Consider the following 17,876-nt stretch of genomic DNA (forward strand, 5'->3'; position numbering starts at 1 on the left):
CCATTTGGAGTTTACCCCCCTGGAGCTGGACTCCTGTGACGTGATCGATGTGGGGGAGATCAGGGGGATCTCCAATATGGACAGTGAGCTCCCGGTGGAGGTCTTTGCTGCTGCTTTTGATGGTAAGTCACAGTAATGCATTGTATTTAGAAAGATATTTTTTATTGCGTATGTGATGGTGACATTGTTTTCAATTCTTATCCTAGCAGAAGCAGAAAGTCAGGATGTACCGGCAGCATCGGCCTCTGCAGAGCCACAGGTGGAGCAGGTGGTCCAGCCTCCATCAAGACGTCGCCCCCAGCCCCAGCCACAGGAGACATTGAGTGAGAGCCTGTTGGTGACGCTGGACAGGATCGAGCAGCAAGGGGTGGATGCTGCGATCCGTCAGCAGCAGGTGGCGGATTTTCTGGCGGAGTGGAAGGCCACAAACCAGCTGCAGGTTGAGGCGTTGAACCGCATTAATGAAACTCTGGCGGCTGGCATGCTAAGCATTGGCCAACACCTCAGCCGCCAGAATGAACTTCTTGCGGAGCAGCTGTCCACCGCCAGGTCCCTAAGGGACAATCCCCCATCTGCTGCCCCACCCCAAGCTGCTCCCCAACCTTCCACCTCGGCTGACCCTCCTGTGGCGACTAGGGGAAGACGCCGAAAGCCAGCTGACCCAAAGGCCCCTGTCCCCAAGGCCCCATCTAAAAGGGGCAAAAAAGGGCCCAAATGAGACCTGGGTCACTTCCTCTGTGGTTGGAGGCCAAAGGTTTAAATTGCACTGGACATCCGCTTCCTGAGTTGCCCATCGATCCATTTGCGTGCCATGGGCATGAAAGTTCGTATTTTGACCTCTACAAATGCAGGTTTTTTTTTTTGGTGGTGTGTATCTTGCTTAGTAGTCACCCTGGTTGTTGCAGTACGTATTCTGGTGTCCCCATTTCTTTCACCATTGCATTTGCAGGGTAACACATGTTTGGAGATATGCAACCTCTTGTTCTGGCTGTTTTATTATTTGTGTGTATATTTTTTTTTTTTTTTTTTGATTTCTCACATTAAAGTGTCAAGCTGTGATGCTGAACAGCAAATAAATTAATTTTACAAATTAAATCTAAATGGTGGTATGTGTAATTTCTTGTGTGAAACAAATACTAGATTTATGTGTACTTACTGACCAGGGTATTTTTGAACATTTGTTGAAGTGTGGTGGAAGTTTCCCATGTGTAACCCTCTCCATGGCCATTCCCATGTTCCTATCCAACTTTTCCCTGCTAATTAGTTTGTGTCAGCACATGTGCAGAGCAACTTAATAGGTGAGAAAGCAGTTTGTGTGCAGGTGAGGTAGCTCCTACAGTAGTAGGTAAAAGCAGGTCCAGAACAATGCTTTCCTCATGGAGTGGGTGAGGCAGACAAACAAGGGTGAAAAGGTACATTTGTGTAGGAATTCATATGTGTCCTCCCTAAAAAAAGATGTGTGAATGGGCCAAACATGATAAATTAGCTTGTGAACAAACATGCATAACTTTTAAAATATATATGATTTGACAGTGTCATAAGCAGATGTAGGAATCCTTTGTTAGAGAGATGAGAGTGCAATAATGTGATTGGTGGCATCTTACATCCAGAGTGTAGTGAAATCCAAATCATAGCAGATGAGATAGTGGTACAGGTCATAATTTGGGGTACTATACAAAGATTGTGTTGAAAATAGTGGTCATGTGCTTCAAACATTGCAGAAACATCGTTTGTAGGTGTTAGATGTGGTTTATGTTATTGTATCCTAAATACAAAACCTATGTTAGTATTAGAGTGAACACGTTGACACATGTCGACTTGTGTAGATTGAGTGTGCTACTGCGTAAAGTCTATGAAAGCAGGTAGTGAATGTGTCTGTTTATCAAATACCTACCTTAGCGTATAAAAAGATTCTTACCTTAAATTAAACAAACCTTTAAATGTGGAGAAGTATAGAAACATAAGCTTCCAATGTGTTTGCGTGCTGCATGTGTGGCTTGCAGGCAGTGAAATCATGGTTTGGAGTTAATAGACTGCAGCATTGCTTATTACATTCAGGTGTATGTGTTTGAGTACTAATCAGCGTTAATTAGCCAACTCAGGCGCACGCTGGCAAGCGGTATCTGTAGGAGTGGTTTTAGCTGTCGGTTGGCGGACGCCTGTTTGGTGTCCGAAACGAACGGTGCCTTAGTCGATCGTGCGGTAGTAGCACCGCTCATTTCTGGTGCACACCCCCGTGTACGCCCATATTTACGCCCATTTTCCCTCATTATTTCGGCCGCTCCCATCAACACGCCCCTATGCCGCCCCATTACCCGTACGCTCGCGTACAGGTTTTTTCGCACGTTGAGACACCGGCCGTAAGCGTTGTGGAGTGCTCGCGCCGGCGCATTAGCGTATCTGCACATGCGCAGATCGTAAAAAAACCCGGGACGTACGCGTACGGCCCGGACGCTCCAACCAGAATAAGGCCCAGTGTCCCATGTAATGCATTCATCCAAAAAAAGATGTCACTCCGGGTCTTTAGTCAATTTCAAAACGATATTTACTGTTGCCTACGGCGTTTCGGGATTTACCCGTCTTCAGGACAAACATGATTTGTCCTGAAGACGGGTAAATCCCGAAACGCCGTAGGCAACAGTAAATATCATTTTGAAATTGACTAAAGACCCGGAGTGACATCTTTTTTTGGATGAATATATATATATATATATATATATATATATATACACACACACACACCACATGAATAGCCTGTGTTTGTCCCTCTGTACCTTACTCTGTAGGAGACCTCACAGGCTCAGCGCTGCCTCTGATTAAAAAACCCTCCCATGACGAGGCTGCTGCTGTCCTCCATGGGCCTGAGAAGCATGTGATGAGCTCCACCACTGAGAGCTCAGCACAAGACTCTCAGACTCTGACCTCCAATGCAAAGACTCATGGGACTTCGTCAACTCCCAGTAAAACACTGCACACTTGTGCAGCTACTGTGCCTTGCCTCCTGATGCTCAGCACCATTAATCATTGTCACTTTTGCAGATAGGTGAAGCTGCAGCATTACCCCACTCCCATGCACAAAACCTTTAGCTAAAAAAATTAATATTTTTCTAAAAATACATGCCGACCACAGGGGGCCCTAGATAGAGGGGACCAAGGGGTACTGACCCCATGAGCCCCCCCCCCTTAATCTGGCCCTGGTGGAAAGGATGAGTGAGAACCTGGAGCTGGTCTAGCTATAGCTAAGCACCAAAAATCAGGTGCATCGGGTGCCTGCTATAAACTAACCATCAAAAACTGATGGTGAACATTTACGAAATAGTGGCTTTTACAAGCTGCAGCTTCTGCATATGTTTAAGTATGAGTTTTAAAATGTCGTTAATATTAGCAAATAGCACTTTATACTTTTAAAATCATTCACTTTTAAAAAATTCACTGTTTAAATATTTCCCTGGAGGTCTGCTATACACTAGCCACAACTGGTTGAAGTATATTATAGGGTATCCCGAATGTCGACACAGTATCGATGCAGCAATACTGCACGGATACTGTGCTGCGCTCGTCATGCTTCGGGCTAGGTGCCTTGCTACACTCAACACACTATTATAGTCTCCCTCCACAACCTAGTGGATGGTAGGGCATGAAATACCAGCTGTCGGCATATGGCGGCTCAAAAATTGTGAAAAACCCCATGTCGACCTTTTGACTGTCTACCTTCCCAATGTCGACCTAATGCTTGTGTCAATTTAAAGACATGTGGACCTTTTTAGTGTTCAATGGTTGACCTAATGCATATCGACCTCTTGAGTGTTGACCTAGTGACCGTATAAAAAGTTGCCAATGTATTTCTATGTACAAAACTCTGGACTATACAATGTGGCTTACTTTGTAACTGTTTGCTTGCACAGAGTGGGCCGGACCCAGTTGCATTTAAATTTGCATCAGTTGCGTTATGACTAAGATATATTACCCTGGGCAGTGGCGTAACTATAAACCCCCCCCCCCCCACAGAAACAAAATAACTCACCCAAATCTAATTCTCTCTGCACATTTTACATCTGCCCACCTGCAGTGCACATGGTTTTGTCCATCTAAGAAGGATTTTGTCAGAAAGAGTGAGCTAGAATAAGGCCCATGGCTCCCAAGCCTTGTTCCCAAGCCTTGTTCCCAGAAACGTCTTTACTGCCCATGTACAAATATCCTAGAAAAAGGACCAATACGCCATTTTCCTGGTAATTTGTGCTACCACCTACTACTGCAGTGGTGATGTGGGACTTTGGAGAGATATTTCAACATAGACGGATGGCTTTGTCACTGCACACCCTGCACCCATTATGGATATGCCAATAATGCATACCTAACGACTTTTTAAGTTTACTCTTCCGGAGAGGCTAATAGTAGAACCCATACACTATAAACCACAGTGTCTCCCTAAATATATAAAGGTATCACAAAAATGCCTAATTTTGTGGGGAAAATAGGAATGCAATCTTATTACTTCTGATTTATGGCTAACCATGTGGTCAGATGGTGATCATAATGCTGTCATGTTGATCGGCCATCCGTCCCATTGTCATTCCGGCATGGAATAAGGAGCAGCTCCATGTGGCTAAAAATGTCTGTGATCTATGCCTATTTAAATAAAGGGTGGGGCTAAAATGACACGGTTACTGTAATGATGGACCACAAATTGATCATATTTATCTCCCTTTCTAGTGAAGTGGGAAGAATGTGGATATCCCCTTCCCAGAGGACCCGCAAATCGCTTGTCAGGGCTTCTACCGATTGGCCATATAATACCTCCTATCCCCTCCCGCAAAAGGCAGAATCATGGCCAGTGGTAGGGTTTCTGGCACCCTCCCTGCAAACCATAATGCTTTTCTGCTAGATTTACTGTGCAGGGCCAAGATGGAGGTGAAACTAGCTCCACCTAACCATTATATGTGATGGTGTGTGTGTGTGTGTGTGTGTGTGTGTGTGTGTGTGTGTGTGTGATGAATGTGACATATACATGTGGGTACTCTTTACCTAGATGGGCGCCCGTCGCGGGCATCGCGGGTACATTTATGTCTGGCCGCGACGCGACCGACGCGATGCCCGCGATTTCCCATTGAAACCAATGTTAAACATGGAAATCGTGTCGGTCGCGTCGCGGCCGCCTATAAATGTACCCGCGATGCCCGCGACGCGATGCTCCCGATTTACCATAGGAATCAATGTTAAAACGCACGATGGACCCGATTTTACTGTTAAATGGCTCAATCCACCCGATTTGGCCATAGGAATCAATGTTAAATGGGCCACAGAGCCCATTAACTCTTAAATGTCCCCCCCAATTTTTAACGCCACCCCACGATCCACGCCAACCCGAAGCGTGGCGAGCGCAGCGAGCCCGCGAGGGGCGGCGGTACGCGTCCTCCGACCTTTTCATGCCCTACTATCCACTAGGGCGTGGTGTGAGAACATAATAGTGTGGCGAGCGCAGCGAGCCACCGAGCCCGAAGCGTGGCGAGGGGACGCGGATACCTTCACAGTTATGCGCGTCCCCTCGCGGGCTTCACAGGTGTCCGTGGCGAGGCGGACACCTGTGAAGCCCGCGAGGGGACGCGTCTACCTGTGAAGGTATCCGCGTCCCCTCGCGGGGCTCGCTGCGCTCGCCACGCTTCGGGCTCGGTGGCTCGCTGCGCTCGCCACACTATTATATTCTCACACCACGCCCTAGTGGATAGTAGGGCATGAAAAGGTCGGAGGACGCGTACCGCCGCCCCTCGCGGGCTCGCTGCGCTCGCCACGCTTCGGGTTGGCGTGGATCGTGGGGTGGCGTTAAAAATTTGGGGGGACATTTAAGGGTTAATTTGGCCTATTTGGCCCCAAATCGGGTCCATTGAGGCATTTAACAGTAAAATCGCGGTCAATCAGCCGTTTTAACATTGTTCCCTATGGGAAAATCGCGGTCATCGCGGGCATCGCGACCATCCCGATTTACCCGCGATGACCGCGATGACCGCGATGACCGCGATTTTTACCCCCGACGCCCGCGATTTCAATCGCTGGCGCCCAACTAAGTAAAGAGTACCTACATGTGTGCTCTATGTGTGCCAGTGAGAGAGGATGTGTGGTATATACATGTGTGCTTTTAGTGCCTGTATAAATGTAATGAATATGTGATATATAGGGGGAAATTTAATAGGATGAGAGATTCAGAAAGTGAGAGATTTGGTAAGAATCAGTTTTTTAAAACGGCAATCATTTGCACTGCAAAACCAGTTTGATTATGAAGTATAAATGGTTGCAGCTTTAAAAAACTGGAGATTTCTTATCAAATCTCTCACTTTCTGAATCTCTCATTCTATTAAATTTCACCCATAGTATACATGTGTGCCATGTGTGTGTCTGTGAAAGTGGAAATAAAAGAGATTTTATTAGTATTCTCAGTGCTCTGTTTGTCCGATATTTTATCACACCCCCGTTTTTGAGAGATTGGAGGACTTATTGAGAGATGAAACCAAACAATGGTTGGATAGCACTAACCTACAAAAATATGTAGACAAGAAAATGCTACCCCGTGGACTCCGACTCCATAAGCCCTTAATCTTTCAGGAAGGCTCTGAATATCAGAATAAACGGGATGCTTTTCTTGATAATTGTTTGTTTTTATTGATGAATTTGGTGATTGAATATAGAACTAAGAAAACCAAGAATTTGGAGCTAGCGATAGAGAATACTAAAACTAAATTGGAACCTTTTAAACAGTTGAAAGATTTCAAAGAGAGGGACTCACGGATTACAGAGAGACTAACTAAATTTGAACAAGATATTATTGATACAAAATTTAAAAAATTCCATAGGGACCTGTTGATTATCAATCCAATAATGTAAGAAACTACCGCCATAAACATAGGAACCAAAATCAGACAAGGACCAACAATCCCAATAATAGAACTAGATATAATGATAAAAGGAAACAATCTGAAAGAATAAGGGACATGAGAGTATATTATTCCCCACAATACAGAAGAAGGAACACACGTGAAGATAACTATACATACATTCCATCCTCCAATACAAGGAGATCAAACTATATACAAAACACATATACTGAACCCAATCACCAACCATTGGGTGCTAGACCTAAGGAAAATTCAACTAGAACAAACAAGGAAAGCAATACGGATCATTTTTTAGGGTCCCATCTAAACAGGGATACAGGGAGACACCAAGGGGAGGGGACACCAAAAAGAAGGAGAAAATCAAGTGTAGAGGAACTAGGGGAGGAAAGAAGATACAACATAAGAAATTAAGAACTGATAAACCCTCTACTAATGTATTCAACATTTCTTCCAGAAAATTATATGAAACTGAACTATATTTACTAGGGAAGGGCTTAAAATGTTCACCCTCATCAGATGCCAATATTATGAAATTGTTTGTCGAGCTCAATCGATTTATTTGAACGCTCTGCAGACAGAGATACTTTTTCTCTCAGAGGTCTAAAAGAACTGAGGACTCAGCATCCCCTATCCTTTTGGATAAAGGAGATCAGACATCACTTGATACCCTGGCCGAATTGTGGCTGGAAAGCAATGACTCCCCTAAAAAAGTATTTGATATTGACAAGACCAAACTAAGATGCAAATCGGATTTCTATCCCATAAAAGCAAAAGGAACCAGCATCGAAACCTTTTATAAAACAACCTTGGATGACTTCAATGTTCCTCAAAAAATTAAAAAAATTAAAATAGATACAAAGACAATCTTAATTTTTGGGAAAAGAAAGCCCTTGCCGATCTCTCTGGGGACAATTCCATTGTCTTCAGGGAGGCCGACAAGGGCGGAGGCATTGTCATCCAAGACCACGTTGACTACGTCAATGAAGCACTCCGCCAGTTATCCAATACCACCTTTTACGTAAAATTAACTACTAACCCTACACAGGCTTATTTTACGGAATTTAAAACATTGCTAGAACAAGCAACTCTGGATTCTGTCATCACAAAAGAAGAATTTCACTTTTTATTTAACCCACACCCCTCTGTTCCCATTTTTTATCACTTACCCAAAATTCACAAGCACCTCACTTCCCCACCAGGTCGCCCTATTATTTCTGGTATTCACTCCCTCACCTCTAACCTCTCTCAGTTTGTTGATTCTTATCCCATTTCCTTAATATGATTAAAAACATCAAATGGAAAAGCTCTTACCACTTTTTGACATTAGACGTGGAAAGTTTATATTCAAATATACCCCACGAATTGGGGGTCTATACAATCTGTAATAGATTAAGAGATGATGGTGATCTAACAGTGGAACAATGTCAATTCCTTACTGATTCCATTTCATTTATCCTTAAACACAATTTTTTCTGTTCCAGGACACATTTTACTTACAGGTGATGGGGACAGCCATGGGGACCAGATTTGCGCCTAGCTATGACAACCTCTACATGGGAGAGGTTGAGGACCACTTTATTTGGGAATCCATCTTTGACGCGAATCTGGTCCTCTATGGCCGTTATATAGACAATTTATTTTTCATGGGGATGACACTTCCATTACCTCATTTGTATCTCACCTTAATTCCAATCAATTTAATTTGAAGTTCACTTACACCTTCCACCTCACACTATTCATTTTCTAGGTATCACTCTCAATATAATGAATGGGCAGATCCAGAGTAGCAATTATCAAAAATCAGTCAACACCAATTCCAAAAACGTATTTAAACTTTAGGAGCGCTCACTATCCCCCCTGGATCAAAAATATCCCCAAGGGGCAGATGTTGCGACTCAGACGCAACTGCTCCGAGCATGTACCATTTGACCAACAAGCCACACAAGTTAGGAGATCATTCCAAAATTGTGGCTACCCTGAACAATTGATTCAAGGAGCATACAAAACAAGCAGAGAAAGAGACAGAGACTCACTTTTGTGTGATAAAATGTCGGACAAACAGACCACTGAGAATACTAATAAAATCTCTTTTATTTCCACTTTCAATAAAAATTATCAGGATATACAGAAAATTATAAATAAAAATCACTTTATTTTGAAACAGGATCCTCTACTTAGAGATACCCCTTAGAGATACCCCCCAACCTTCATTCATTTTTCGAAAAAACAAATCATTAAAAAATCTTCTTGTTATGTTGTCCCCTAGGACTTTGGGAGAGACTGTAGGTGGGTAGGAGCAGGAAGTCAGGCGTGAGCCCGTAGCCGGGACCGCCGGTTAGGACGGCCACAGCGGATGCTACACTGACTCTGTTGCGCCCCTGAGGCAGATGGTAAACCCCTGCAGAGCTAGGCTTCACCTGTGGCCGCCGCGTCCGAAGGAGCGAGTTAGGCCCGCTCCAACCCCGATGCAGCTAGGTCTTAGGGAAAGGACAAGGGGTAGACGATCGCCACAGGGTGCACAAGAGGACCACTAGCTACCGGGCCTAGCTGGGAGAAACCCCTGACTGCCGGCACCTGGCCAAACCGGGATGCGACCGAGTCACAGACACAAGTGGACCAAGAGAGGAGTCCCACGTAGAATACCACACAGGGGAGGCGACTCCTCAAAACACTGAAAATCAAAATGGACACTCCCTGTCTGAAAGATATAATAGAAGACTAATGGAAGGTGGAAAAAGAGAAAGAGAGATAAAACAGTTGGTGCGGATGATACTGAACCCACGGAGGGGTACGGCCACGGCGGGCCACAGAATATAAAGAAAAGAGGCCCAGGCTCCACAGGAGCACTTACGTGACCCACGAATGGTGGAAGGTGTGGGCCGAGTGCAAGCACGCGCTGAAGCTGGGCTCTGGAAGATGAAGAGTGCTTGGCAGATACGAGATCCTGGCCGACGCTGGACCCTGGTTGAAGCAGGACACTGGGGGACACAGGATGCAGCTGGACGCAGGCAGCAGTAGGACACTGGCTGCAGCAGGACACTGGATGTAGCTGAACGCAGGCAGCAGTAGGACACTGGCTGCAGCAGGACACTGGGTGACACAGGACACAGGATGCAGCTGGACGCTGGGACCGAGGACTGGGAAGCCTCGGGGACCGGAGAAGCAAAGGGGACAGAGCTAGCACTCTGGGGACCAAAAAGCTATAACCGGCGTCTGTGCCCAGGAGACGCCGGCTATTTATTTAAATTTCGCGCCACCTGACTGACGCCAGGTGTGCGCGTCTGCGGCCGCCGGGCGGAAGCTCTGGGACGTTGCCTGGCAACGCCCCGACGCTCACTGTCAGCGTGAGGCTTGGGACGCTGCCCGGCAACGTCCCAGGCCGCGTCACTCTGCGCCGCATCAGCCGTCCGTCCGGGTGCCTTGCAGCCCGGACGGCGGCATGCAACACTTCTTGTCCCTTGCTGTCTCCGAGATCACCCAAAAGAGAGAAACCAACCAGTTTCAGCAGCTGATTGGTTACCTACTAAAACTGTGGGTTGCTACAAATGTGGCAGAACCCAATGTTTTACGTGTGAGCACATGAAAAATAGAACTGTGATCATTAATACACCCACTGAGAACATAAAGATCCGTGGGTTCATTAATTGTAATACGATATATACCATTTATTTACTTATCTGCACATGTGATCTAAAATACGTTGGTCATACAACACGTTCCCTCAGGACCAGATTCCGCGAACACCATAGGAATATCCTGAAAGGTTCCTTATTACATAGTGTATCACGGCACTTTTCTGAATGCCACAAAAGTAATCCAAAGGATCTCCAATTCATAGGTCTGGAGCATGTACCACCAACAAAAAGAAGTGGTGATAGATTCCAAACCCTTTGTAGGCAAGAGATTTTCTGGACCTTTAAGATGGACTGCTTGTTTACAAAGGGACTCAATGAGGCCATGGAATTGAGCATTGTTCTCTAATGTCAGTGTTTGATTATACATCTATATATATAGCCTGTACTTTATTTAATATAATGTAATTAAATCTTGTTCCTTATTCACAAGAACCCTTAAGTGAATTAACTGACTAGACCTGCTTATTAGTTCAACCACACTTGAAATATAAAACAAGTGGTAATAACCTGTTAGAACTCATGCTATATGTATTCTCTATGGAGATTGCTTACAATTATGTTCATGCCTTTTCATGTTTATTTATATTTATGTGTCTCTTTTGGTAGGTGCTGCCCTTATTATACTCTGATCCATACACTCAGCAGTGCGCTCCATACAAATCTCTATGGAATGCATATGCGCTCCAGCAATCGTTTCCCCCATTACACTGTGAGGGGCAGATTTATTAAGCTTGGAGAAGAGATAAACTGGAGATAAAGCGGATAAAAGGTAAAAGGAGATAAAGCACAGCCAATCAGCTCTGTTTGAAAAAGACAATTGGGAGTTGATTGGCTGGTGCTTTATCTCCTTTTACCTTTTCTCCGCTTTATCTCCAGTTTATCTATTCTCCAAGCTTAATAAATCTGCCCCTCAGTCCGGTCATGTGACCAAATCAACGATAGCTCAAGCGACCCACTGTGAGCTCAGCAGAGGATCCGGAACTTAAGTGCTAAGTAACTTGTGCGTGCCGGTATCTGTTCCCCGGTGCGCGTCCTCTCTCTCTCCCATGTCCCCAGCCGCGCCATCAAGTATACACTTCCGGCGGAAGTTATTGAATCGGCATCTGGAACGCAGATGCGTTCCACTGCCCTCTTCTTATTGTTTTATAGCCTTTAGAACACTCATTTTCTACATCCTTGATCACCAAAGGACATATCCCACTATTATCTATGCCCCACTTCAGCCGATGAGTCAGAAATATATGTATATGTTTTAATTGAACTATATTCCTTCCGATCAGGTGACCTCTCCCATTAGCATATTACAATATTTTTTCATTTGCTTTACAGAATTTTGTTACTGATTGACTGAGGATTTCTAATAAATGTATGTCTGTCTCCTACTGATAGATATTTTATGTGTTTTATCCTTTATTAAACTTAAATTGTATTATGTTGATGCACACACATGCTGATTGTTTGCCCATTAGTGAGGGTATACATACCCAGACTAGACACACTGCTAAGCACCTTTGATAAAGCTGCATTTGGCAGTGAAACGCGTTAGGTGGATATCAAAGTTATCACGACCAGGACCTAACTATTGTGGACCACTTTGCCCAGTGTGGACTCTTGGATATCAGGTACCCCCTTGCTACAAAATTGCAAACATTGTGGCGGACACTGCTCCCTGAGCCCCCCAGTGACATATACCTTCCAGTCATCACTGTGGCGGACACCGCATTCTGGACCATCCTGGTGGCTATAGTCCAACATAGACCACTAGGACAGAAATACCAGAAAAATGTGGAAGCCTGTGGTTCCATTCCTCCAACGGCCAACAAACACTGTGACAAATAGTGAAGATCAACATCACTTGTTTTGAAAAAAGTGGACTTCCCTGGACCAAAAGGTCACTCAACAATCGGTAAAGTGAACCTGTGACCCACCACTACACCCCCTATATCCCCTTGTTCCTCTGGGCCTCCACTTTTATCTATTCTCCTGTGGCGTGTTTCAATTAATAGTCTCATATTATGTATTAATATTGTGCATCCTTTTATATATTGTCTATATATTTGTTTTTATTCTGAGTAACATATTACTAAATTTTCCACCAAATTGGTTTTATGCATTAAGCGCTGCTCACATGCCTTGTGCGTGATTGATCATGGAGGTACCGTAGCAGGAATCTCCAATCCCTGCTGCAATCCCTCCTCCCCCACCCGCATCCGCATTCCCTATAAGTTTCTATGGGGGGCGCGTTGCTGCCTGATGTATCAATATCAGGCAGCATCACATCGGGTTCTGCGCAACTGCAATTCTGAGATGGTGGCAGACCATTGTAGCCTATGGGCTACTTACCATACTCCCGTAGGGGCAGTGCGGTCAGCGGGAGGTCAGCACTGCGCTACATTCCGGGGCTTGGATGCGGTAGCCAACGCCATTTTCAAAGTGGTATTGTAGTGACAATGGGGGGCCCCTTTCAAGATTTTGCTATGGGGCCCACAAAGATCTAGTTATGCCCCTGGTTAGTTCATAGAGTTTACATTAACCAGAAGCGACTCCATAAGATATGGCCTGAGACTTCTCCTTGTTGTCGAAGGTAATGTGGGACGGTGGTACATTCTTTGTAAATGCATGCTGTGCATTGTGGGAGTGGGAGTCATGCCGAGTGACTCACTTCCTGTGACACGGGTTACACTTCCAGTTGGTTCTTACTGCATGCTAAGTAAAGACGCACATTACCTTCATGCTACACCGGTGTCTGTGACTTCTTTACCATATGCATCTACATTCTTTATATCTTTTGGCGGTGCCCAGTGGTAGAACTACCCAGGGTGCAGGGGGTGCAGCTGTTGCAGCCGCCTGTGTAAGGCTTATGGTCTGCTCGCCGGAGCCAGGGAAAGTAAGTAAAGAGAAGGGGCGGGGCGCGAGTCCGGAAGAAAGGCTGTGGGAGTCTGCAGCAGGGCAGCCTGCTATGGCAATGTGAAGGCAGTGGAACTGATGGCGAGGGGCGGCCGAGGTAGGAATCTTGCCAGTGATGTATGGTGGTGGCTGTATCCAGAGAGGCACAGCCGCTCACCATGCCCGCCACTTCCCCCAGCCTCCCACCGGGTGCCACCGATACTCTCCCCACCGCCTACACCCACTGCGGTCCCCGGAAACCACCCCCCACTTCGGCTCCTCGTGCTCGCCATGGTCCCCACTAGTAAATAACTTGTAGAAATTATGGGGGAAATTTACTAAAGGAAATTTGTAAAAAAATAGGTGTATTTGTATCCAGAAATACACTTATTTTTGACATTTACTATCCCGAAAATACGGCAATTCGTATTCGTAATGATGTGCTATCAATACGAATACGAATTGCCATATTTTCGGGATAGTAAATGTCTGTACTCTTTACCTAGCAGGGCGCCCACGATTTTGATCGTGGGCATCGTTAGTAAAAAAAAATTGCGTCAGTCGCATCGCATGCGGCCAAAAAATCGCATGGGATGCGACCGACGCGATGCCCGCGATTTCCCATAGGGAACAATGTGAAATGTCCCAATTGACCCGATTTTCATGTTCAATGTCTCAATTGACACGATTTTCCATAGGAAACAATGTTAAATGGGCCACAGAGGCCAAATAGGCACCCTGAAGTGTGAAATGGCCCCCACAATTGTTAACGCCACCCCACGATCAACGTGAACCCGAAGCGTGGCGAGCGCCGGCGGTACGCGTCCTACGACCTTTTCATACCCCCACTATCCACGTCGGCATGGAGTTGAGAATAGAAAGTGTGGCGAGCCCGAAGCGTGGCGAGGGGACGCGGACAGCTGTGAAGCCCGCGAGGGGACGCGGACACCTGTGAAGGTGTCCGCGTCCCCTCGCGGAGCTCGCTGCGCTCGCCAAGCTTCGGGCGCGGTGGCTCGCTGCGCTTGCCACACTTTCTATTCTCAACTCCACGCCGACGTGGATAGAGGGGGTATGAAAAGGTCGTAGGACTCGTACCGCCGCCCCTCGCGGGCTCGCTGCGCTCGCCACGCTTCGGGTTCACGTTGATCGTGGGGTGGCGTTAACAATTGTGGGGGCCATTTCACACTTCAGGGTGCCTATTTGCCCTCTGTGGGCCATTTAACATTGTTTCCTATGGAAAAATCGGGTCGATTGAGACATTGAACAAGAAAATCGGGTCAATTGGGACATTTAACACTGTTCCCTATGGGAAATCGCAGGCATCGCGTCAGTCGCATCGCATACGATTTTTTAGTGCATGCGATGCCCGCGATGGCCGCAATGGGCGCCCTTCTAGGTAAAGAGTACCTAAATGTCAAAAATAAGTGTATTTCTGGATACAAATACACCTATTTTTTTTACAAATTTCCTTTAGTAAATTTCCCCCAATCTGTCACTGAGATAGAAAACTGCATTTTTGCAAACTTCTGGAGGAATCTGATCCGAGGATACAGTATGTACTATTTATATTTAAGATACACCTGCAGTCAAACCAAAGCAGATTCAGATTGTAAAAAGTTCTTACCCATAAAAAAAGACCAGAGACAAATCTAGAAAGAGCACACCTCATTATTCCCATCCCTTAGAAAGAAATGGTACTTATAGGTTACTTGGGCACCCACTAAGCTATTTGCTTAGTTTTACGCGTCCCCTCGCCACGCTTCGGGCTCGGTGGCTCGCTGCGCTTGCCACACTAAATAAAATTGGGATAACATAAATGTGTAATGGCATTACGATGTGTCACATAATGTGTAATGGTATTGCGGTGTGTCGCATAACGTGTAATGGACTTTGCGGTGTGTCGCATAACGTGTAATGGACTTTGCGGTGTGTCGCATAATGTGTAATGGCCTTTGCGGTGTGTCGCATAATGTGTAATGGCCTTTGCGGTGAGTTGCATAACGTGTAATGGGCTTTACGATGTGTTGCATAACCTGTAATGGGCTTTGCGGTGTGTCACATTATGTGTAATGGGCATTGCGATGTGTCACATTTTGTGTAATGGGAGTTACGGTGTGTCGCATAACATGTAATGGGCTTTGCGGTGTGTTGCATAATGTGTGAGGGGTATTACCCTTTGAAGCGAGGCCACACACCTTTTAGAATGCGTGCATTTTTTATTTTTTAAATATCTATTGGAAGGGCACATTTATACTGTTCCCACTAATGGTGGCCACACACAATGCGCACTGGTAGAGAACTTAGTTAGAGGGGCCCCATTATAAATTTTGCTATGGGGCCCACAAAGTTCTAGTTACGCCTCTGGCGCTGCCCAATAGTGCAGCCTCTTTGGCAAGACTTTTTTTTCTAATTTCCAAGGTGCTTTCAAAGGATCCCCTTTTAGCTCGTTTTCACTATTACCCCAATAAAATTTCAAGGGGTGACAGATACCTTTTGGGATATATTCTAATAGCTGCAAAGGCTTCCATTGCACAACTGTGTAAGTCTGCCGCGATCCCCAATATATTAACAATAGTGAATAAGATTCATAAACACTTTATATTTGAGACAGCGGACAATTGTATAAGTGGACCTTATATAATCAGAATCAGCTTTATTTGGCCAGGTATACTTGCGTATGCTAGGAATTAGTATTGGATTGCTGTGCGACAGCCAGGATAGGAACAAGTAAAACAGTGACAGTACAGATATATATCACACGTACAGATATGCGTATCCTGATGAGGAACACAGACATGGTGAACACATCTTTGCTGGGACTCAGTATTAAATCCCGGCGGTCGGGATCCCGGCGTTCAGAATCCCGACGCTGGAATCCCGACCGCTGAAATCCCGACAAGGGGGGGACGTGGATCGCCCCCCCTTGCGGGCTCGCTGCGTTCGCCACGCACCGGGCCTGGTGCCTCGCTACGCTCGGCACAATAATTTATTCTCCCTCCGGGAGTGTCGTGGACACCGACAGAGGGAGAAAGTGTTGGGATTTCAGCGGTCGGGATTTTAGCGGTCGGGATTCCAGCGTCGGGATTCTGAACGCCGGGATCCTGACCGTCGGGATTTACACTGCATCCCCTTTGCTAAGCTGCACAGCACCCAGGCAGCCACCCAGTGGCTCCACTAAGTCATTGCAGCAGCCAGCTAGGTTTACAGTACAGATATGGAACACTACAGGGGGGACACAGGGTACATATTTTAGGCTGGGTGGCACAGATCCTAGGCAGCCATCAGCGGCGCCATCTTGACTTCGCCACTCACAGGGCTGGAGTGAAAGGGCTCAAATAGGCCAGCATGGATGGGTCTAGAGGCTGTCTTCTGTGGAGCTGGGCTAGCATGTTAGGGGCCCTGGCTGAAGCTGCGGCTGGAGGGAGAGCCAGCGTGGGGCTGGGGGTTGGGAAGGGAGAGTCGGTTAGGCGAGGGGGGGAGAGTCTGTTGGGCCTGCGGCCATAGTTGGGCCCTCTGTGGGCTGAGGTCCATTTTCACTGCCCCTGTTGCAGGACTAAGAGCTGTTTCCTCCTCCCTTGGGACTGCCGGTATGATGCAGCACTGCCTGATGGTGCCGGACCGATGGTGCTGCCGGGGGGGCCACAGTGCCGCCCACCTCTCACCGGGTATCACGGCATCCTGTTTTATTCTTTGTACCTCCCTTTTGATTTTGTTTTTTTTGTTTTTCTACATACTTGTACTATGTAAAACTTTAATAAAAATTATTGTTTAAAAAACATTTGAAAAAAAGGGAAAAGTCCTAAAAAAACCTCATGTTGACCAATCATGTGTTGACTATTGCCATGTCAACTTTTGCTTGTGGCAATTTGTAGTTAATGCCAACCTAGTGCATGTCGTCCTTTTGCAGTCGACATATTGAATGTCTACCTAATTGTTGTCTGTGAACCATCTGGATGCCAAAAAGTGGTGGTCATGTCTGTGCAATAGGAGCAGCTCTTCCATAACATCAACCATTCACTGGTTGACTTATGTGTTATGTTCTCTTGAGAATGTATTGTTGAGAAAGTACTTTTTTCCATTTTCAGTTAGTACAAAGTTGAAAATAATGTAAATGAATTAAAGTATAAAAAAAAAAAAAAACAGAAGTGACAAAAATGGAGGGGGCACCCGGATTTGAACCAGGGACCTCTCGATCTGCAGTCGAATGCTCTACCACTGAGCTATACCCCCTTTGCTTATTACAATGCCCTGCATGATACAGATATGTGTTTTGTCAAATTTTAGATTTTGTATTTCTTATAAGTATGTAACTGGGAAGCGCATTACAGCAATGAGTTATTAGTTAATGACTGTAACTTTTTAATTTAAATCTGCGTAGCTAACACGATACTACTGATACTCACTGGTGACATAAATGCATAACATTTGACAAAAAACCCCAATACATATTACTAATCATCCCCACATT

The 17,876-nt window shown here is 45.7% G+C and overlaps 1 non-coding gene across 1 annotated transcript; it reads right to left on the reverse strand.

Annotated features, from left to right (window-relative positions):
• Window positions 1–17,566: 17,566 nt before the first annotated feature.
• TRNAC-GCA (transfer RNA cysteine (anticodon GCA)) lies at window positions 17,567–17,638 on the reverse strand. The gene has a single exon. It is a non-coding gene; the product is annotated as a tRNA-Cys (tRNA).
• Window positions 17,639–17,876: the final 238 nt, after the last annotated feature.

Source organism: Crinia signifera, chromosome 6, assembly GCF_055691185.1.
Source record: "Crinia signifera chromosome 6, ASM5569118v1, whole genome shotgun sequence".
NCBI lineage: Eukaryota > Metazoa > Chordata > Amphibia > Anura > Myobatrachidae > Crinia > Crinia signifera.